At 41.0% G+C, this 9,593-nt stretch overlaps 1 pseudogene across 1 annotated transcript; it reads right to left on the reverse strand.

Annotated features, from left to right (window-relative positions):
* Nucleotides 1-451: 451 nt before the first annotated feature.
* LOC309839922 (large ribosomal subunit protein uL30-like) lies at nt 452-1,191 on the reverse strand (annotated as a pseudogene). Its single transcript has one exon. The product of its transcript is annotated as a large ribosomal subunit protein uL30-like (transcript).
* Between the last annotated feature and the right edge of the window lie 8,402 nt (nt 1,192-9,593).

Below are 9,593 nucleotides of genomic sequence, written 5' to 3' on the forward strand. Positions count from 1 at the left end.
CATCTTCAAGTTCACTGATTCTTTCCCTGGCTGAGTTGAGTCTACTAAAGAGCCCATTGAAGGCATTCTTCATTTTTCTTAACTGTATTTTTAATTTTTAGCACTTTCATTGTATTCTTTCTTATAGTTTCCATCTCTCTGCTGAGTTACCAATCTGATTTTTCATGTTCCCCTTTTGGGTTAGAGCTCGAAACATGTTACTCATAGTATTTTAACTTTGATTCTAGATATTTCCAACATCTGATTCTGTGTCTAGTTCTGACATGTTTTTTGTCTTTTCTGGGTGTTGTTTTTTCTCTGCTTTTTGTTATGCCTTGTGATTTTTTTTTTATTATAACACTGACTTATTTTGTAGAACAGTAGAAACTGAGGTACAAAAATTTTTTTTCACTTTGAAAGCAGTCACTGTTTAAAAACTGACCAGATTACAAAAATAATCATGGTAGATACCTTAGTTGATCCTTCTAATAAGCCTGTTGATCTGGTCTTCCCTGTTGCCAGCATCTCTACATTCTAATGGGTGGTCTTTTTCTTCGTTCCACCTCATGGAGAAGATAGTTTGAAGGGCCACGGGAAGTTGTTTGCTTCTTTGAAACGTTTTCCAACAGTATAGATCTCGTGAATCAGGTCCTCCATGCAGATAATGCCATATTTACAAAGAGATAGAGCAATCAACACATTATCTGTCAGGGCAATTCACTTGTTGATTTTGCCATAACCATGCTTGTAGATCAATTCATTTACTGACTTCAGGTTTGGATACCCCCATGCAATACATGGTTCCACAATTCTCAGCATGTTAATTGAAGCCTGTTGAGCTTCACGTGGGTGCCATTGAAGATCTGATGGAGGTGGAGAAGCTGCAACACCTTTATGGACCTTTGGACTCACGCCACAGATATCTCTGATCCTGATGACAAATGCCAGTTTGGGCTCTGCAGGTACATAGAAGTTGCTGTCTTTTCTTGTCATCCTCACTATTCAAATCTCAGTTCTGTACATCTGCCTGTATTCCTTGTGATAGTGCTTAACTTTTTCATAGATAAGCTTCCTCCTTGCCTTTCAAAGCATCTTCTGGGCATACTTCTTTCTCAGGTTCTTGATCTTAAGCTCTGTGAAATTCTTTTGCTTTTTCTTAAGGGTTTCTGGCACAGCAGGAACCTTTTTTTAATTCTCTCTTGCACCCTCCATGGTTCTAGGTGGGAAAGAGCTGAGGTGCATAATTTTTATGTCTGTAAATGGACACATCTTTCCCTGTGCTAGGCCTTTGTTTCAGGAATTTGAGTTAATCTAGTTTGGAGTTGGGCTGGTTTTAAGTTTGGTTGTTGCTGTGGTTCCTCTCAGTATACCTCAGGCTTCAAATTCTCTGATTAGGGTGGGAGGTGGTTTATTTTATTGGGTCTTCCTTCAGGACTGTGACTTAGGGTCTCCTTACATGCTCTTGATCTCCTCCTGTCCCTCTGCCAGTGGTATTATGCTGTTTACTTGTTATTGGAAGTAGGTTAGCTTAGAGGTGGGGAGTGGTGGTGGGGTGTGGTCTTTTGTTCTGATTAAACCTCAGGCTTAGGCCTGCATCAATGTCCCAAGGTCATGCCCCTACCCTAGCTATTGTTGTGGGCTCAGTGTGGAGTCCTGCCCCTCTCCCAGAGTAGGGTGCCCACCCCTTCCTCCGGCTGCAGTGAGTTTTCACCTGTGCTTTAAGGGTAGAAGCACTTATTGGCCTTTCTTTCACAGATAAAGGTTTTTCTTCCCTAGTGTAGGTGGGAGGGAAGGATCTGGGTGAACATCTTGCTCCTGAGACACTGCTGCAGTTCCCTTCCCTCAAGTCTGCATCACAGTGGGCACTCCTCAGGGCTCTTTCTGTGAGTGGTTGGTGGCGTTGGTGAAGGAAGATCCTGCAGAAGGCTGGGGTCTTCCCAGTTTCTGTGACCTCCATTGGTTTCACACTGTTCCTTCAGCAAGCCACATCGGGCTTTTATCAATTTGCTTTTTATTCTAGCTGAACTCCTCTTGTCAGTGGCCACTTACAGTCTACCCTAGGTGAGCACAAGGTTGTCTCTCTCCTTGCAGGCCCTTTCTCTCCGAAGATTTTGAGCCAGTTGGTTGTTCTCTGATGGCTTTCAAGAAAGACATGAATTTGAAATTAGTACATTGTAAGGGCGGGCAGCTCTGTTCCTTCTAGCTTTCTTATTCCAGGACGGAAGACAGAAGTTTGGTTACCCTTAAAATTTTAACATGCACATTTAACTAAGTCAAAGCTTAATTATTATTCCTATCCTCCCAAATAAGACAGATTTTAGAATGGCTTACTTTTTAACCCTTATCCCCTCTTCCATGTTAGTTATTTATGCTTTGGCTTTGCCTTTTTGAAACCACCTTAAGTTTGTAAAATAGTGAATATTTACTCATCAATATGTTTTCAATTTTCTTTGCTCACCATTCTTTATTCACCCCATTTCTTCCTTTTGGGTTTAGTTTTCTTCTTTATAAAGAATGTTCTTAAGTAGTTCTTTCACTAAAGGCCTATTAGTAGTAAACATGGTCTTGGTGTTTCTGAAAGTGTCTTTACTTCACTTTTTCTCTTGAATGATTGTTGAGCTGGGTACAGAATTTATATTGACAATTGATAATGTTATTCTCTTGTCTTTTGACAAGTTTTGTTTGTTAATGAGAAGCCTTTAGTCAGTTCAGGTATAATTTCTTTGTAGGTAAGTAATTATCTTTTCTTTTGGGCTACCTTTAAGATTTTTTCCTTGTTTTTGACTTTTTGCAGTTTCTTTGCGATACCTCTAGATGTGGATTTGTTTTTAGTTATCCTGCTTTTTTTTTTTTTTGTGGTACACGGGCCTCTCACTGTTGTGGATAGACTCTCAGAGTCTCCCTTTTGATTTTTAAATTTTTCTCTGCCCATTATCTTATTCCTAAGGTTCTCGTCCTAGAAAACCTTCCCTGAACCAGTTGTCCACTCCTCTCTTAGCTACCTAACCTCTCTTCCCCTTCTTCTGTAAACATCTGGGTGTGGTCTATACATACTCTATCCATTTCTCATCCACTTCTCACACTTCAGCTCGATCTCTGACTTCCCAGTCTCACATTACTTAAACTGTTTTTGCTGAGATCTCCCGTAACGTCTTGTTTGTTGCGTCTAGTGGATTCATTCAATCCTAATTTTACTTGACATTTCTGTTGCACCTGACACTGTTAGTCACTGTCTCCTTGAAGCAGTGTGTTTCCTTTGCATCCTTGTTCTCCATGTCTTTCTCTTACACTTTTTTCTCTGCATTCTCTGTGGGCTTGTCTCGATCCACTTACTCCTTACACACTACTGTTACCTGGGCTTGACTTCTTGGCCAAGTATTATCCTAGGTCATTGTCTCAATTACACCCACAGTTTCAGTTCTACTTACATGCAGATGTATTTCTAAATTTCTAAATTCTTTCCTGTTTTTTCACTATATGCCTTCAGACTCATTCTTAATAACCTGCTGGAAAGCTACACCTGACTATTCTACAGGAACCTTATACTCAGGATGTCTAATATGAAGTACAGCATACTTTCCTCAAACTTGCTCTTCCTCCTTAATTAAAAAAACAAAACAAAACTCTGTTAATGGTTCCACCATCCACCGAGGCTCCTAAGGTGGATAGTTGGGTCTTATCCAACTCAGATATATTATCTACAGTTGCTAGTATGATATAAAACGTGATTTTGATTATGAAACTGATCTGCTTGAAAGCCTGCAGTGGTGCTCTGTTGCTGACAAGAGAAGGAGAAAGTTAGGAGAAAGTCTGATCTCCTTTTATCTGGCTCATCAGGCTCTCCTTGGTGTGTTCTCTGCCTGCCTACCTCTCCAGCCACACGTCCTTTTCTTGTTTGCCTCAAACACTGCGCTCTCCAGCATGTAGAGTTCTCCATAAAATTGTTTCAAACTTGGTATCTTTGCTTGTGCTGTCTCCTTTGTGTGGAACGCAGTGTCTACTGCAGACTGTGTGGGTTGCTAGCTCTCAGGTTGGTGGGACTCCCTATTCCTCATGGAAGCTGCAGTTAATTGACATCTTTCCCTACTTCTCTGGCCTCAGTGTTACTGAGGAGTATTCCTTGTCTGAACTATCATTTTGGAGAGCCAGGACTGGGTAAATGCTGGCATCAGTCCTACTGAAAGAAGGTGGGGAGTGGGCACAGGTAGAGGTGTTTCACAGCTCTTCAGTTATGTGGTTTACTATTAAGCCATTTCTTTTCTTAGTCCCGATCTCAACCTGCTTCATAGCTCCTTGGAATTCCTCAGAGATCTGTCTGCTGTGAGCCCTCCTATATTCTCAGGGCTGCTCTGGGTTTATTTTTATATTTCTTTTGCCTATTTCAGGGGGTTTTAGTGTGGGAGGAAAGGTAAACGCATGTGTCTGGTTAGCCATTTTAAAGCAGAACTACAGTGCCTTATACTACATGTGGTTTCTCATTTTTCTCTGTTGTAGACATCATGGCAAAGAATGTCCTTTTTTTTAAATTTTCATTTTAATTTTTGGCCACACCACGTGGCTTGTGATCTTAGTTCCCCGACCAGGGATTGAACCTGCTCCCTCCGCAGTGAAAGCGCAGCGTCCTAACCACTGGACCGCCAGGGAATTCCCGAATTTTTTTTTTTTTTTAGCGGTACGCGGGCCTCTCACCGTTGCGGCCCCTCCCGTTGCGGAGCACAGGCTCCAGACACGCAGGCCCAGCGGCCATGGCTCACGGGCCCAGCCGCTCCGGGGCACGAACCCGCATCCCCTGCCTCGGCAGGCGGACTCCCAACCACTGCACCACCAGGGAAGCCCTTTTTCTTGTTTTTAAACCATGGTATTCCAAAAACCTTTTGGTCTTTAAACTATGTTATTTTATTTGAGCACAGAACACTTGAAAGGTTGGTGTGCCACGTTTAATCCATTACATTTCTGGGAGAATAGTTATTAGCTCCATTTTATACGTGGGGGCCCTGAAGGGTGTTCTGCCCAGCTTCTGGCTGGGGTAAAAATAGGATATGTTGGGATGTAGAAGAATGCTAACGACTGTATTTCCAGCCTCAGTAAGTGCTGAATAAATATTTGTTGAATGAATGAATCGTCTTTTATTAAATGATATGTTAAGCCCACTCCTAAATCGCATCTCTGCTTCTTACTGTTTTACTTTTCCCCTTTTATATTTTATGCTGTGAAAGTGGTTAAATAAGCTTTAAAATTCAATGGTTGGTACGCAAGACATTGCAAGTTGGAAGACAAATGCTACTCTGTTTTAGTCATAATGAAAAAAGGCTCAAGTGGAGATTCTGTGCTGATCTGATTTTATTTTTTTCCAATTTAATTTTTTATCCTGGTGCTGATTCTTTGCAAGACCACCTTTCTGGTTCCTGTAACAGCTCCAAGGGGCTTCCCAAGGTTTGGGGCTAGGGTAAATGGCCCAATTCGTTGTACTCTAAGGATGACTCTGCTGTTAACAGTCAGGTTTTTCATATAATCTCTAGTAAAGAAGGAAAAATTAGCAATTATAGTTAGGCTCTGGAGATTTGAGGGGGACACTTTTTAATGGATGAACTAGCAAATATACAAACTTTAATGGAATAAGTGATTAACATGTCAGAGTTTGCTGTGTATTTAGCTTTCTGTAGTTGGTTGGCTTAGATAGTGAAATAAGCGTTCTTAGTAAAAATGATAAGACCCTGGAAAGGATTGGTGGTGGGACATCCATGGACTTACTGCAGAGTAGTGTTAACACACGCATCTTCTTCACTGTGCACATGGAACACTCCATTTATTTATTTGACATCTTTATTGGAGTATAATTGCTTTACAATGTTGTGTTAGTTTCTGCTGTATAACAAAGTGAATCAGCTATATGTGTACATGTATGCCCATATCCCCTCCCTCTTGCGTCTCCCTCCCACCCTCCCTATCCCACCCCTCTAGGGGATCACAAAGCACTGAGCTGATCTCCCTGTGCTATGCAGCTGCTTCCCACTAGCTAGCTATTTTACATTTGGTAGTGTATGTATGTCAGTGCTACTCTCTCACTTCGTCCCAGCATACCCTTCCCCCTCCCCGTGTCCTCAAGTCCATTCTCTACGTCTGCATCTTTATTCGTGTCCTGCCCCTAGGTTCATCAGAACCTTTTTTTTTTTTTTTTAGATTCCATATACATGTGTTAGCACATGGTATTTGTTTTTCTCTTTCTGACTTACTTCACTCTGTATGACAGACTCTAGGTTCATCCACCTCACTACAAATAACTAAATTTCGTTTCGTTTTATGGCTGAGTAATAAATACTCCATTGTATATACGTGCCACATCTTCTTTATCCCTTCACCTGTCGATGGACACTTAGGTTGCTTCCATGTCCTGGCTATGGTAAACAGTGCTGCAGTGAACGTTGTGGTACATGACTCTTTTTGAATTATGGTTTTCTCAGTGTATATGCCCAGTAGTGGGATTGCTGGGTCATGTGGTAGTTCTATTTTTAGTTTTTTAAGGAACCTCCATACTGTTCTCCATAGTGGCTGTATCAATTTACATTCCCATATACAGTGCAGGAGGGTTCCCTTTTCTCCACACCCGCTCCAGCATTTATTGTTTTTCGATTTGAACACTCCATTTAGTCTTAAGCTTGCTAAATTCATTTATTTTTACAAATTTCATGGATAGACCTGTTCATCGCATTTTTGGTTTTCCCACTCCATTTTTCTTCTTAGGATGCATTCAGCGAGGCTTACAGACAACTACTGTCTTGTAAAATAATGTCATAGGTAAAAATATGCCTTTGGGGGTTGGAAAAATCCTTGGTTTGATTCTGGCCTTGATACTTCCTAGCTGTGTGACCAAGGACAAGGTACTAATGACTTTGGAACTGTTTTCTTATCTTTTAAAAGTATTAGGATTAAATGTGATAACGTATATAAAAATACTTAGCATCGTGCCAATGTATGGACGTGCTCCAAAAGCATGGTTTTAAGCCCTGTGGCTTATCTGTTAAGGATGTAGCATAATGGCTAAGTATGGGGATTCTGGAGCTTGACTGCCTGGGTTTGATCCAGTTCTGCCATTTACTGGTTCTTAGTCTCCTTATTGGTAAAATGAAGTTTCTGGTAGTAAAGGACCATAAAGGGTTCTTGTGAGGATGAAACAAATTAATGTAAATAAAGCTGCTAGCAGATCAGTGCTTAGCACAAAAGTGCTGTTTATTTTAACTGTTGTTATTATTTTATCACATTTGAAAACCCGGTAGGCCACCAGATTTTATTTGAAATATTTTGTTCTACTGGAATTTTTTGCTTCTCTTTATAATTTCAAACTCTATGAGAGCAGGGCCTGGTCTGTTTTGTTCACTACTGTATTGCTAACATCTGGTATAGTGACTGGCATAGAGCAGTGGTCCACAACCTTTTTGGCACCAGGGACCAGTTTCGTGGAAGACAATTTTTCCATGGGCGGGGTGGGGGGATGGTTCAGGCGGTAATGTGAGTGATGGGGGGGATGGTTCAGATGCGGGGGATGGTTGAGGTGGTAATGTGTAATGCAAGCGATGGGGGGCGGCTTCGCTCGCTTGCCCGCCACGCACCTCCTGCTGTGCGGCCCAGTTCCTAACAGGCCGTGGACCAGGGGCTTGGGGACCCCTGGCATAGAGTACTTATTCAGTAAACATTTGTGGAATGAATGAATAAATGGATGATGAATGTTCCATTTTCCTTGACTTGTGTTTGCCAATATTCTAACTCAAGTAGTTTTTTCATTAAGTCCCTGTTTAAAAAAAAAAATGTGTAATAAGACTTGTATAAGTTCCCAGTGTTTACAGATTGAAATCCAAGTTTCTTAGCTTTGCATTAAAAAACCTATGGAATCTAACTGTACCCAGGTTTCTTCTCTTTTAGAATGTGGAGTTTTGACCAGATATCTTTTTCTATCGCTTTTCAAGTGTATGAATCTCTGGGATGTGAATTAATTCACTGCATTGTTGCGATACCCAGTCACTGAAGTGGTAAACATAAGAGCACTTTGCAAGTTATACAATATTACTATCATCATTCATAGTAATCCTCAAGTGTTTTTAGTCCAGTTTTGCTGGAAATGCCCACCCCTCTTGCTCAGTTAACTATAACCCCACCCATTTTTCTAGACCTAGTTCAAATCCTCTTTCTTGTGTGAAACACAACCTCCCCACTCTAAAACAAGCACTCTTTTCTTTGAACATTTATAGCCACTGTGATCAGTATAGTTCATTTGGTAATCATGCATCTGAATCAGTTGATCTTGCCCTGTTGTCTTGATGTATTAACTAGGATCTTGAAATGTTTAACTCTTAATGAAACCAGTAAGTTTATTGAACACCTATATTACCCTTATGTCCAGGCACAGAGTTTTCATGTATTAATTTGGGTTTTCACAATTGAATTGTAAGATGCTGTTAAAACATAAACTGAGGCATGTTAAAATTTTTGAGAGAAAAAATCAATTTGAACTGGACAGTGCCAAGCAGGGAGTGTTAGGAGTCCTTGGCTGACAGGAGCCAGGGAAAAGTTTTATACAGAGAAGGTGTGGTGGCAAAGAAAGGAAATTATTTGATTGCCTATAGCTTAAAGCCTAGTTGGCTGTTTGTGATTGGCTGTCCCTAGGTTTCGATTTCATAAACTTGAGGCATTTACAGGCTTAGGTTTTGCCTACAGAGGCCACCAAGGCATTAGAGCCATCTCAGTCTAATAGCCTCCTTGTTTCATTAATTTAACACTACTTTAAGAACGAAGACTATGATATGTACTTCCTGGTTTCATGAATGATTCCTTTATTTTTTAAATTTTTATCTATTTATTTATTTGGCTGCACTGGGTCTTAGTTGTGGCATGAGGGATCTTTTTGTTGTGGCGGGTGGGCTCTTAGTTGTGGTGCGTGGGTTTCTCTCTAGTTGCGATGCTCAGGTTTCTCTCTAGTTGTGGCATGTGGGTTTTCTCTTCTCTGGTTTTGGCGTGTGGGCTCCAGGGCACGTGGGCTCTGTAGTTGTGGCACGTGGGCTCTGTAGTTGTGGCACGTGGGCTCCAGAGTGCGTGGGCTCTGTAGTTTGTGGCATGCGGGCTCTCTAGTTGAGGCATGCGAGCTCAGTAGTTGTGGCATGCTGTGGCACGTGGACTTAGTTGCCCCACGGCATGTGGGATCTTAGTTCCCAGACCAGGGATCGAACCCACATCCCCTGCATTGGAAGGCGGATTCTTTACCACTGGACCACCAGGGAAGTCCCTGAATGATTCCTTTATACATAACAAAACGTGGCATTGGGTGATTACATAGTTGATGTTTCATTAATGTTAAAATTGAGTTGCAAATATCATTCTCCTTTTCAGAACCAGTCTAGCATTTGTGATACTTGGATTTTTGTTAATATTGGTTCATATTTATATTTTCCTCTTTGTTTTCAAATACATTGACTTATTTCTTACTTATTTCTCCTCCACCAAGGTAGAAATGTTATCTTTCCTTAAATTGTTTACCTTGAATTTTCACGGATCCTTTTGGACAACTACCATTTCTCTCATATGTTATCTTTGTAAGATTTATCTCTGCAGTAATTTACTGAGGT

This window comes from Grampus griseus (genome assembly GCF_964374135.1).
Source record: "Grampus griseus genome assembly, chromosome: X".
In the NCBI taxonomy this organism is placed as follows: domain Eukaryota; kingdom Metazoa; phylum Chordata; class Mammalia; order Artiodactyla; family Delphinidae; genus Grampus; species Grampus griseus.